Source organism: Tyto alba, unplaced genomic scaffold (genome assembly GCF_018691265.1).
Source record: "Tyto alba isolate M040663 unplaced genomic scaffold, T.alba_DEE_v4.0 Super-Scaffold_18, whole genome shotgun sequence".
NCBI classification, from domain to species: domain Eukaryota; kingdom Metazoa; phylum Chordata; class Aves; order Strigiformes; family Tytonidae; genus Tyto; species Tyto alba.
The window spans coordinates 980008-993397 of NW_024881280.1; the positions used below are offsets into that span (position 1 = coordinate 980008).

At 40.3% G+C, this 13390-nt stretch overlaps 1 protein-coding gene across 3 annotated transcripts in view; it reads left to right on the forward strand.

Annotated features, from left to right (window-relative positions):
- The window catches only part of LDLRAD3 (low density lipoprotein receptor class A domain containing 3), a 123558-nt gene that overhangs the window by 20974 nt on the left and 89194 nt on the right, over positions 1 to 13390 (forward strand). Inside the window, exon 1 of one of the 3 annotated variants that reach the window (XM_033010959.2) lies at positions 10072 to 10090. The exons of the other annotated variants lie outside the window; for them this stretch is intronic. The gene's annotated coding sequence lies outside the window, so the exon portion shown is untranslated. Of the gene's footprint in view, positions 1 to 10071; positions 10091 to 13390 lie in introns of those variants that run through there. 3 annotated transcript variants of the gene reach the window in all.

A 13390-nucleotide genomic window follows, 5' to 3' on the forward strand; every position in this document is an offset into this window, starting at 1 on the left:
GCACTTTGAGTAGTGTCACGGTTTAAACCTGGCTGGCAGCCAAACACCCTGCAGCTGCTCACTCACCCTCCCCTGCCCAAAGGGATGGGGGAGAGAATTGGAGGGATAAGGAGACTTGTAGGTTGAGATAAAAACAAGTTCATAATCGAAATGAAAATAATTATGATAATAATAGTAATAATAGAAAATACAAATGAATAATGCACAGTGCAGTTGCTCACTACCTGCTGACTGATGCCCAGCCCATTCCTGACCACCGATCCCAGAGAAGTGAGAATCCCCAAACTGTAATTCTGGAAGCGAGAGCCACAGCCTCCTGATCAACCTTCCTCTATACACTAAGCATGATGTTGTATGATATGGAATACTCCATGGGCCATTTTGGGTCTGGTGCTCTGACTGTGCTCCCTCACAGCTTCCCGTGCATCTGCACACTAGCAGGACATGAGAATTTGAAAAGTCCTGGATTTCTTAGCAGCAACTAGAAACATCAGTGTGTTATCAATGTTGTTCTCATATCAAATCTCATACTGCATCCAAAACACAGCACTATTTGAGCTACTAAGAAGGAAAAAAAAAATAATTAGCTCTATCTCAATAGAAACCAGGACAAGTAAGATGGCATAATTTTTTTTTTTTTTTTAAAGACTTTTTCTTTATTGGAAACTGTTCAGAGGATTTTTAGAATTTTCAGGAATCAAGGAAGCAGCAAAAACTGGGAAAAGGAAGAAAACGAAGCTGGTACACCACAGTCCTGAACTGTTTCTTGTGTGGTCCTTTCCAGAGATACTGACCACAGTTGTGCCTCCACTGCTTCTGGGGAAACATTCATTTTTCTCATGAACGCATCAAAAGTTTTTCTGCTTTTTGCTAAATCTTCCTTTGTGTATCTTCATTCCATTATTCTTCAGTCTTCGCTGCACTGTTAAAAACGGCAACTGTTGAAAGAGCCAAAATTGCCTATATTGCCCACAAACCCCCGATTTTACTGCTACCTCAAAGGCAGCTTGTAATATATATAATGTACATGGATGGTGTTTTGCTGTGGCAGTATTTGCTGGAAAGAATTAGTCACCAGTGCCTTGCAGAAGGGTTGCACAGCTATACTATATACCCCGCATTAATGTCCATTTCTGCGTGGGAGCACTGTGTATGTTCCCCTACAATGGAAAAACATCACTGCTCTTGGCTAGGGCTTCTCGTACAATGGATAAGTGAAATAAGGTGAAACTAAACTCTGTGAAAAAAATGAGCCTCTTGCTTCAATATAATCCCTGCTATGTATCTTCTTAACAGCATGTTCCCATTGACAAAATGCAAATGCCATTTATTTTTCTGTTATTGATTTGCTTACAGAAAGCAACAGAAATCTAATCCGTGCTGAAAATACCGAGTCACTTTATCTTCTGTATAAATTTGCATTATTACTGTATAAAGCACATCAAAGAACTCAGTTTGAATGAGAGAAAACCATGCTTTAGGTAGGTGGTTATAAAGGCTGTTATTTTTCACTTGAAGTGATTATTTTCTAGGTTTCTGGTAGTGATTACAAGAAATTCCCAACTTCAAATAAACAACCAGTTACGTGCATCTGTCAGTCCTGAGCTGCATCTTCTGCCCCCACTTAACTCTCATTGAGCCTTGCCCAGGTGACCAAAGCTACAGGGAAAAGGCAAATTCACAGTCTTTTATAAAAGAAACCTCTGAAGTGTAAATTCATGGCAAAATCTCATCAAATAGACCTAGGTCGTGACATTTGAAGAGGCTTGTGTCCTGTGATATGTCTCTGTTGAATTAAACCAACATATTAGCAGTGATCTCCAAAATATCATGTGTGGTGTGAGGTGCTGGATGGTCTAAAGGGTGTCGCTGTGGCTGTGCCATGGCTTGTCAGGTTTTCAATATAGGGTGGGTGAAATTTAGCCGATTATAACCCAAACTGGTGATCCTTTGAAGTCAAGGCTGTAGTTTGGCTTGTTAAATTGAAATTGTTTTTTCTAAATGTGTGTATATCCATTTCTGCATTATTATTGCAGCTAGAGAGGAATGAGTTGCCTTTCCCCTTGAAGACTCGGAGATGTTCTAAATCCACTTTGCAGCATGTTTTGTAACCCAACTCACATAGTCTTCATGTATGCCCTCTTTTCAGTCTAACTTCTCTCTGTCAGATTTGCATTCCTATTTGAAGAGGCTATCACCTACTTCCAGGTAATGCTTTTCTTGCAGAACAGTGCCCCATCTTCATTGGCCATGTGCTGTCACTAGCACCTCGTACAGTCACTGTCCTCCTCTTAAACTGTTGCCTTTCCTTGACTCTGATTGTCTTCTGCTAATTCTTCTCCTAATTTTAACTGTTGCTTCAAGGTATTGTTTGGGAAAATCATTCTTGTTCCTCTTCCAGATTTTTTTAGGAGCCTTGGGAGAGAGGTTTCTGGTCTCCTTGTTTTCTGTTCTTAGGGCAAGACTTCAAAGCAGGAGCTGAGTTGCTTTCCCAGGGTAGGGAAGTCTGCAGATCTGTCTCTTGTCTAGATTAAAATCGTAGTTATCTGTCATCAGTCTCCTAGCACTTGGAAATTAGCTCAGTGTTGTTGAGTGAGAGGTTATGGGTTTTTTCTTTATTGTTAAGGACACTGTTGATATTTTGTTTTGTTACTCTGGCCTGCATCCTGGCCTTTCTTGGACTTGGCCCCTCCGTGGAGCTTCACATCCCAGCTGTGTCGCAGGCTCTTTCCAAGGTGTGGCCTTTTCATGTAGTCTCACAGCCCAAGTTCTCCCTGAGTTTCCAATACCACAGCTTACTTCCCCTCCTGATATGCTGTACTGACATGCAGTCAGATCCTAAATGCTTAAATTATTCTCCTGATATCATCAGGAGGATATCATTATCATGACTTTATCTTGTTTTGCTTTCTCCACCGTGCTTGCACAGTGAGTTTTTTTTCAGAGCCCTGAATGTTCTGGCTCTAGCTCGCCTGTCAAATGTTGTCCACCAGTAAGATGTCAGTGTGGGATACCAGCCTTCACCTCTTCCATCCTTGCTGGGACACAGCATGGCATGTCTGGTTCTACCATGCAGCTTTGCTTACTGGGGAAGACTGATATGCAGCTGCCGAGACAATTACTGCTCTTGAAAACTTTCCTTCACTGCTTAAAAGAGGAATTGTGGCATAGTCATTAGGGACAAGCAACTTTATCAGAGTAAGTGATGTCTACTGGAGTTGAAAATAGCAGGAGCATTTTGGTTTACCCTGGGAAAAGGCTATAGGTTAGCTATGGTCAGTTTGATGTAGTGCTTCCGTCACTGACCAATAATATCATTCTGTACTGCTGTCATCTTACGTATTTGGACTCTAAAAGTGTCTGGAGATGCAGAGGTTTGGTTTTTGTTTTGGGTTTTTTTTTGCCTCACTGGGTAAAACATTCTTCTGCCTACCAATTCACAATTTCTGTTTATAGTTTTTTTTTCTGTAGTGTGTAGCTCTTGCTTAAACTGCATTCATTTGCAGAGGTTGATTCTGTGCGTGATCTGTGTGGTGGGACAGAAGACTGCAGAAATACTAAATATTCTCATAAGTGTTGAGGGACTGCTCCTTGGAGAAGGGGCATTCTGCTGAGGGACAAGATTGGCGTTCTCCTTTGTAGTTACTGCTTTTCTCTTCCTCTCCTCGCCTTCTACATTTTTGTATTACTGCATATTTGGGCATTACTGGTTTTGTATGCTAGGATGTAGAGAGGGACAGCGTGTCCAGTATAGCTACCAACTCCAAAGGCCTTCAGTGCTTTTTATGCCTCTAAGCTACAGAATACTTTAACCACTGCCATAGTGAAATGCTCCTAGAGCAACTGACATTGTAGAATTTTTTTTTTGCAAAGAATTAACACTGATGTTTACAGCCTCACAGATAACTGTTGCCACTCCTTGTGATTACTTCTCTCTGATGCACCCTTTAAATCATTCCTGTATGGCGCAACAGAACAGCTTGAAGTAGCACTTGTGTGTGCGGAAATAAAATAATAGTGAATTCAGTTGTTTTCTCTAGACAACAACTGTGGGATTTTTCTTACATCCAGTGTAAGACCTAAAAGAATCTACCCGGTTGCTAAGGATGAACATCCCAGAATTAGCACAGCTAACCATCATCTCTGAAGGCCCCTAAGTACAGGTAATTCAATACATGTTTTTAAGCAAGAAAATGTTGTTGGCTAACAGCAGCCTTTTATGACCTCTTGCGTCTGCATAGTGCAAAAAAAGTCCTTGCAGAAACAAGTCTCAAAGAGCAATTAAAAACCTCTGATCTTTGAAAGTAAATGTTCGGATTCTGTGATTGGGAAACTTAAATTTAATTGTGCTAGGCAAGTTTTTGTTGACATGGAGTATTGTGTGAGGAAATTTAATCCTAGCCCATTCCAATTATTAGAAAAACAAACCAAAAACCCCCCAAAGTGCTTGTTGTTAAATGGAATTTCTGTTAATCATTTCTGTTGTTATAGGTTATTCCTTTATATTTGAATAATTTTGGAAATAGAGTTCACTTTCATTCTGAACCTGCAGCTTGGTAGGTATTGGCTGGACAGTGTTTCTTTACCAACTCTTCTCAAATGTGTGTACTTGAGCTGAACTGTTGGAATTTCTAATGGTTCTGCAGCCATGCTGTAAAACCCCAAATATAACTTCAGTTAAAACTTTGTCGTTCTTTATTACTTTTCTTGTCCTTCCTATCATTTAATTGAATGATACATTATTTTTAATCTTGGTGTTTACTTTGTACAAGATTTACTGTCCAATTCTGCCATTTGTCCTTCCTGATTTACACAAGCTTATGATTTATACTGGGTGATGCTGTCGGAAGTATCCTGTTGCCAAGGAAAACGTTAGACAAAGAGGGCTGTGTTTGCTGAGAGAAGTAGCTAAAACCTGGGCATAACTGCAGAAAGTAACTATATACAGAACTGTATGTCGCAGTTTGGTTTCATCTCACATAAATATTTAAAGACCGAATTTATGGGTGACTGATGAGGCCTTGCATTGGGAGAGCATTTTAAAATTTCATGTTCTCTTGTGTTTTGTGGAAAGAATGTAATTATCTCAACAGCTTGTGAAATAAAGGCAAATTTGTATTGAATCCCTAGGAAGGATCCCTGAATAAACTAAAAATTAGTAGTAATACGCTTCCCACCTTCAAGGTATTTATCTATCGATATGAGTGTATTTCTTTTCTTTCCTCCCTATCAATAGGCCATTCAAGATTAGTGCTCAGAATTCCTCCTGATGAAGAAAGAAGATAAGATTCAGTTTAGAAATCTGGCCATGAGTACATTTCTCTTACCCTATCTTATCATCAGAGTAAGCAGTGAGATGAGGCTGGTGGAGGAGGATTTTCAGCATTAAGAGCTGTTGTAGACAAAGGAATGTAAACATTTCCCTGGCTGTGTTTGGTATCATTTAACTTTCCAGTCAGTTCTCCCTGTCCATCCTGCTAAAAGATGGATTTGGTTCCTGCAGTGGGTCAGACCAGCAGCCAGAGCTGATGTTGCAACCCACAACAGTCCTGTTTCTAAAGAAAGTATGTCAGAGATCTCTGTTCTAAGTAAGCTGACATTTAAAAGCTGTAAAAATCAAGTCTTTTTTTATCTTCCAAAATGATGGCAGGTCGTAATTTGAGCATGAGGTCTACAAATCCAAGATTTTCTGCAATCATACACAGGGAGTGGAGTTTGATATTGATGGTATTTTGGGACATGAGAAACAGGACTAAGATTATTTACCCTTTATTTACTCTCTTTATGTCCATGTCCTGTTGAGAATAATTTAGGCTGTGTTTTCAGGGTGACTAATAACAAATGACCAGATAGTGTAGGCTTGATGAAGACAGAATATCTGTTCAGTTTGGTGAGATGCAGCAGTGTTGTCTGTGGGAGGACAGATGATACTTTACTGATCATAAAATTTACCAAGGCAAAGCTAGGCCTGCTTACTTTTTTAAAATCCAGGCTTTTAAGGCATAACTAGCAGACTAATCTGAAGTTTTTCACTGTGTCAGGTACTTTTACTGTTATTCGTCCGACACTAGTTATGGTATAACTTGATTTACTGTGCCTTCAAAGCATGATCTGAATACATCCTAACTGTATCGTAAGGGTTCTGCAGAGAAATCTTTCCTCAGAGGTAGAGAGGCTATGCAAAACAAGATAAAAAACTTTCTTATGAGAGGCTTAAAAACAATTATCTTTCCTGTACTATGCAGGTGTCTATAGCTTGTAATGTGATCACTGAGGTGACCCTTTCTTGTAGGGTAGCCAGTGCATAGTGATGAATGTATCATATAGTTCATGAAGTTAGATTCTTTTCTACATACACAGGTTCTTTTATTAAGAAGTGTGGTGAAAGTTACTGAGCATGGAGGTTATAAAATCAATAGCATTCACTTTGCTTTTAGCATGTTTTAGTATAGAAATTACATCTTTTTTTTTTTGTTGTTCGTTCTTGCTGCTTTTGCTTCTACCCCCATCAAGATGCTCAGTTGCATTTCTTCATGTGTGTTTTTATTGCTTATCTCTTTGCCACCAGTACTCTTGTGTTCTTCCATCAAACTAAAGCTTAAAGTTAAATTCAAAAAGTATGCATTTCTAGCCAGGGAGCATCTGAAAGAGGATTATACATCAGACACTAACCTGGTTGCAGTCAAAGCAGTTTCATTCCCTCTTGGGAAACAGCACTGTGATACTCTAAGGGTCTCAGCCAAACTCTTGCCGCTGGTCGGGACAGGAGAGCCAGAGCTGTTTTGGGAAAGGGCAGGTCTGTCACACAGCCTGTGGAGATAACTACTGTTTTCTGATGCTGAAAGCTGAACTTCCGAATAATCTGTCTGAATGCTGGGCTGTGCCTTCAGAAGCAGTGCCTTCCACTGAAGTGGAAAGGCAAGTGGTCCTGTTAACATGCTGGTGTTTGGAGTAGAGCTGATAAATTGCTAGGAGTGATTTCAAGGGAGGAATGCCACTACTCCGTGACTCAAAGCACTGTGCTAAAGGAGGTATCTTCTGAAGACTGAGAGCCACAAGTCACTGGTCACCACTGACTGCTCTTTGAAAGCCTTAACGGTCTATGAATAACTGAGCTCACTGCTGTGCCACAGTTGAAACATGAGTTTCTGGTGCAGCAGAAACTGAAAGAATCCCCCAAAGTCTGCTAGTCTTACTTTTTTTACTTTTCTTTGCTAACTATGCACTTCAGTAAATTGAAGACCCTGTAGATTTGTCTAGCAACCCCTTCTGTTTCTCTCCTCATTCTGCTTACGACGATGCACCAATGTATACCTGGCTTTAAGCCGCATGGAAGTTGAAGTGATTAAGCACCTGATATGGAGCTGTTGTGGAGACAGTAACTGGTCAGCTTTCCTCTGTCAGAGAGTAGGTTCCTCTGGACTCAGTGTTTCCAGGGAGTCAGTGTGTGTGTGTGTGGGCTGCCTGCTTTTGTTCAGTTGCACTGCTGTGGTATATATATATATATTTTTTTTTTTTTTTGTGACTGTTTTCTGCTCTTTTGGAAGATCAGAAAGATAGTAATAACCTGCAGGTAGGATGAAATGATTAGAAGAGTTGCTGTTCAATTACCTGAAGATGTCAATTGGTGGAATGCGTTCTTTGTCTTTCAGATTTTTATTCTGGACTGTGTTAACTTTCTGTTTAGTGCTTGGAGATAATGGCTAAGCTCTTCTGAGAGTATGAGGAACACATAATTAGGGAAAACATTTCCATTCCAGAGGATGTTAATTATTAGAGGGTTATGTGTAAGGACATGCTCTAATTTATTTCACAGTAATGGTTTTCATAGTTTGCTTAAAATCACTGAGGGGGGAAGAGGTGGAGAGGAGTCTGGGTTAAACAAAACGGTCCTAAATTTGTAGTATTGATCTTACTCTAGGGGTTGGGTGGATGAGTCAGTCTGAGTTGTTCTTTTGGTATAAGTTATTTTAGGGGATTGAGGGCAAGCAGGATGGGGAGACTGTTTGGTAAAGATAAGTCACGTGGCCATTATAGTCAAAAGAAAGAAGTCGGGAGTCATGTACTGACCCCTTTTACCATGAGCATCCAGGAGTCTCCACTAACCAAAATTAAGGAGAAAAGTAGCCGTGTGATGACTCCGTTGACTTGCAAAGGATCATAAATGTTATTCACCTGGGGATAAAAAAGGGCTCAACTCCATAATTCCTTTGTTCTTGTCTGGAGTGGTTTTTGGAGTTAAATGCTTAAATTCATAAGTGAATGAATTACTCAGTCTCGCTGCTGTCAGTTCAGGCATGATCTCTGTATTTCCCAGGCAGAATATCAGGAGAACTTGGCCTAGCTGTCAGGAGACCACAGGAGTGTAATGGGACACACGGGCTTGTTATCTCCTCCTTCACCCCAACCCCCCATTTAATTCCTCTTAAGTACAGCTACTTGATACAAACTCTCCTGTTTGACTCCTGCTGGCAAGTAATTACAAGTACAGTGCTAGAGCAGAGACTGGGATCATCAAATCTAATTTCTGTGCCAAGATCTGTTGTAGGTCTTCTGCGTTATTGTGCATAAATCCTTCAGTCTTTTTTCTTTGTGAAGACAAAAATAATGTTGTCCTCAGGGTGGTGTTATAGCAATACATCCCTCAAAGGTATTAAGAATAAGACACGTTTACCTCTGCTGCTTCTGTAAGGATCGATCTGCTTGGGTAGCTTTAGTTTGGTGAAAAACAGTGTGTAATCTCCATTGGACCTTCTTGCTGGGGAATGAGTCTCTTCCGAGATGCACCCAGTTCAGTAATCTAAATAAGTATTCCTTCTTCCTCTCTTCCTCCTTTTTCTGTTTAAACTTGTACTAGTTTGGAATTATGTTCGCTCTACTGTTAATGCCTCAGAGCTTGTTTCTCTTCCACCGTGCTGTGTTGAGAGCCTACAGACCTAGCAGATGCATGTATTTTTGGTGTGTGCTCAAGCAGCTGCACAGGAGACAAACAAATGTGGGGTCTCTAGTGAAATGCCCAGTCCCCCAAATATAGAATCCAGCCACAAAGGCTGTAGGATTAAAGTAAGCCTGTTAACCTCAGCTCACTTCCTGCATGTAGTATTGCAAGGAAAAAGCAAATGGTTATTAGGGAATGATTTAGAAGATTATATTTAATTTGGGTGCTTGCATGACTAAGTGCTGAAATGCAGCCACCTACTGTAGGGAGTGTGCCCATTGCTTAAACACTGTGGGATATTTAGAAAAAAAAATACTCTGTGCATATTGTATTATTTATGGTGGAGATCATGATGTGTAAATTGCTCTCCAGTTCAATAAAGGCAGCTTTTGCTGTGAGAAAATAGTGGGTGAAGGATAGGCATCCAATAGTAGTCTGTGTTCCTCACAGTGTAGTTTTTTCTGTCTAAATTGAAATAAGCTGTCCTTTTTAGTGCTCTAAAAATGGTTTTCCCATTGACTTGACTTTGTCTCAGTAATAATTACTGTTTAATTGGAAGTAACCATAGGAGTTTCTGCTCTTTTGACTAGACCTGGTCCATTTTAAATCTTGAAAATGCTAGATATCGAGTATATCGCATCTGATGGATCACAGGGGGAAAACTGAAGGAGGGGAAGTCAAACCTGAACAGTAAGCATTTGGATAATCACTAATTTACCTGCTGCTTCAGTGAAGAAACAATTTGTATTGCAGTGGGGCTGTCAATCCGCCTTTACAAATAACCCTCATAACTTCTAATGTTGCATAAGCAATGTAATCATCAGGCAGTTTAAATGAGGATAGGGGAGGATAGGGATTAAAACTGTTCAAGGGGATTTAAGTTGTCAGACAATCACAGGCAGGTGTCCTTTATTTGTGACAGATAGCTTAGGTGTTGTCAGAGTCTTCACAGCAGAGCAAGAGAGCTTCTCTTATTCTTTGTTTCCCGAAGCCAGCCTGAATGTGCCCTGGGATGCTTTTCTTCTGCAGCAGTGCATAGGAAAGCAAGTCAAGCTGAACACTAGCATTTATGGGGATTTACAAGGTACGCTTATGAACATACAGTTGCAAACAACTTTGTTGGTGATACCAAAGGTGTTTATTTAAGGGATGGTAAGTAAATTTAGTCCTCATGTTCTTTCCTTATCTGATTGGTGCAGTTAATGGACCGTCTTTTTATGCCCTATAGGCTTGAATTCAGTATGGGACCTTCCTCTTAAAAACTAGCACACGGTTTTCATTTTAAGGATGGGTAAAGTGTTAAAACCAAGAGGTTGAGTAAGTTTGTTGCCACAGGCTCTTTGGGTGGCTGCAGGAGTCCTGATTTTGTTGTTCTCTCATAAGCACAAATCAGCTCTGCCTTTCCTTTCAGTGCAGTGAGTGTTAAGCCAAGTCTACCTTAATTCCACTGGTGTTATTTTGCTGACAGCACACTTCTATTGCCAGTGAAGTTTATTCATGCACATGTTAAACTGAAGTTTATAGGCGAAACATGATGTTTGGAGTTTCATAATGCTCAGCTTTTTAATTCCTCTTCTGGGTACATCATCTGCATGAGTAGATATTTGTAAAGTAGATGTGGAGTGAGTCAGATGCTTGATGTCAACATAAAAAAGTATAAGATACATCTGACCTCAGTGGCTACATTTACAGAAGCAACTGGACCTGAATGTAAGCATTTGTAAATAGTTTTGCAGCCTCTGAGGAATCAAATCATGTAATATCCTACCAGTCATTTAGCGCTGCTTATTTGCTGTCTTTTAAGATGATGGAGGAAGATCAAAAACTGTTTGTTCAAGTCTGCCATTATCTCTCACTTTTCTTTAGTTGTGATGTGTTCTGCTGGTCAGCAATATTGGCAAGTATTAAAGGTATGATGCCATCTTGCTGCAAATTCCAGCTACTGACTTGTTCTAGTCTCTCTCCTTTTGTTTTCACAACACGTTGCGGATTTCAGTGGAGTGAGAACAGATCTCTGATGTGCTGAAATCAAGCCTGGTGTGGATTTACACCCGGCAAGCGGATAAGCATTGAAAAAGAATGAATTCATTCAAGTATGGAGCATACTGTCTACATCATGGGATAGGGGAGTACAATGAGTACCGCTTTGGCGGTACATACCAGCTACGTACCAGCCTGGTTCAAAATAATTCTCTTCACGTTTGAAAAACTTCAAGCAGCAATCCGTTGAAAGTATCCATTGAAGATCCCAACATTCCCACAAAAAAAACATGCCAAAGGTTTGGCAGTGAAGAGTTTGTGCTTCATTCTTGGCAACAGATCCTGTTTACAAAGAGGCTGAAGTTACTGGCATTGTTCATGAGGGTGTTGAACACATAAGTGTCTTTTATTTCTGCCTCAAAACCTCCTTGGCCAGGGTGACTGCCTACTCTTACATTTTCTGATACAGAGGCAGCAGTGTTATCGGTAGTGATCTGTTCTGTAACGTACTGTTCAGTGGAGTGCTTCCAGGTAAAGGGTTTTTTGTGAATGATATCCTTCACTTGCTTTCTCAATACAGCGTGAATTTCCCAGTATGACTTGTCCTTTTATTTATTTTTCCCTGATTCTTTTTCAGTGAGTATTAAATATTTAGATGCTAACATTTTTGGAAGTGGCTGCTAAAACAGATTGACTTCCCTTATTCAGTCCCTCTCGAAGTAAAACACGAGTCCCTTTTCTTTTATTCAGCCCAGATGGTATGCTTCTTAAAGTGAGCAATATGTTGCAGTGAAAACGGACTACTTCTTTTCCCTTCTTCCCTTCCTCCTTTACTTAACTGAACACATCCGCATAACTTGTATTTGGGTTGAATTCAAAATTAGTTGAAGAGGCTGCAGGGTAAATATGTCAACTATTGGGAAGCCAGCTCTGACAGATTGGTAGGAGCAGAAATTCCTTCAACGGGCGGTATAGCAAGTTGACTGCACAAAACCTGACATCTGTATGCACCTTAGAAAAATGGACAAGACGATCTGTTTTGGTCCTTTCCATGTTTGTAACGCCGGTGCTCCTCGTGTGTGTGTGCAGGGCCCCCCCGAGTCATGCAACGGGCTGTGTGCTGAGCGGGCAGGCACATCGTGTTCCTGAGCACTGGGGGGTGATGACTGCACTGAGGATTTCTTAGAGGGTTTATACAGCCAATAGAGAAGACTTGCAAAGTGAAAGAAGCAAAGGAGTAATGCGATTTAAAACAGTTCCACATGTGCAATTGTTTTGATGGTTCTTTACCCACCCATGGATTTTTTGGAGAGGGAGTAATGAATGTAACAAGTTTCTAGATGCGGTGACTATGACTTTGAAATTGCTGTCTGTAACTACAACTTCTAGCAGCTGATGAAGGTCATATTTTCAGTGAAATAGCTGTTGCTTTGAAATTGGATTGATTCAGAGTTCTGTGTTCCCATTCCTCAGCAAAGCTTGCATAGGGCTGTCAGTAAGTAACTTGATCTGCCAGTATCTTTTGTTTCCTGTTTGGTGAAAAGGTTAGTAATTCATCCTTGCTTTAGAAGAGCATTGAGGATAAATTTATTATATGACAAAGGAAATCTTGTAAACAGACAACAATTTACTGCGTAACAAATAAAATTTGGTATCAGTTCCTGGAAGGTTGCTGCAGTTTAGTAGGGTAGAAGTGTAGCATTTATTTAAAGAAGTTGTTAAAAGTAACAGGGACTCAATAGCTTTTTGGGGGGGTTATTTCTTGATTTGTGTGTTTTGCTTTTTGAAACTACAGATTTTTAAAATAATTTGGCTTGGTCTAAATTTTTTCATTAAAGAAGTGTGGAGATTATGGCTAAAGCTTTTCAGGCAAGATAACAGCAGTAGATCTGACAGCAGCTGAACTTTGGCTATTCTGCACAGGCAGTGTTACAGTGTTTGAAATGCATGCAGTTATGTTTTCCCAGGGGTGTTTGGAGGGCAAAAGACAGTTCTGTAGTTAGGGCAGGTAGCTGTGAGACCTGATGTCAGTTCTTAGCTGGCAACTTGCCCAAGCCTAGAAGAGGTCTCACTTGCATGTTGACAGCAGGATTTTTCATTTTTGTATGTTCAGCTTCCATGTGGGAGTGGAGCAGGTTGGATGAGAGATGTAGGTATGAGGTTAGACAAGAAGGCAGCGCAGAGCAACAGGGAGAGATGCCATGAGAATGGTGCTTTTTTGATCCTGCTGCCTAAACATACTGCCTAGGTGCTTAGGTTCAGAGAGAACAAAAGCCTCACTAATTCCTAGTTCTCTTGTCAAGCTTGAAATAACTCTGTTTTACATCAGAGATTTATTCTTAGCCAGGACACTTCAGTTTTGTAATATTTGAGAAGTTGTAAATTCTCTCTAATAAAAGTTATGGCAACTACTAGGAAAGTCTCCCAGACCTGAAAGCTATTTTTCGGGGGAGTATGGAAAAGGAGCTAGGT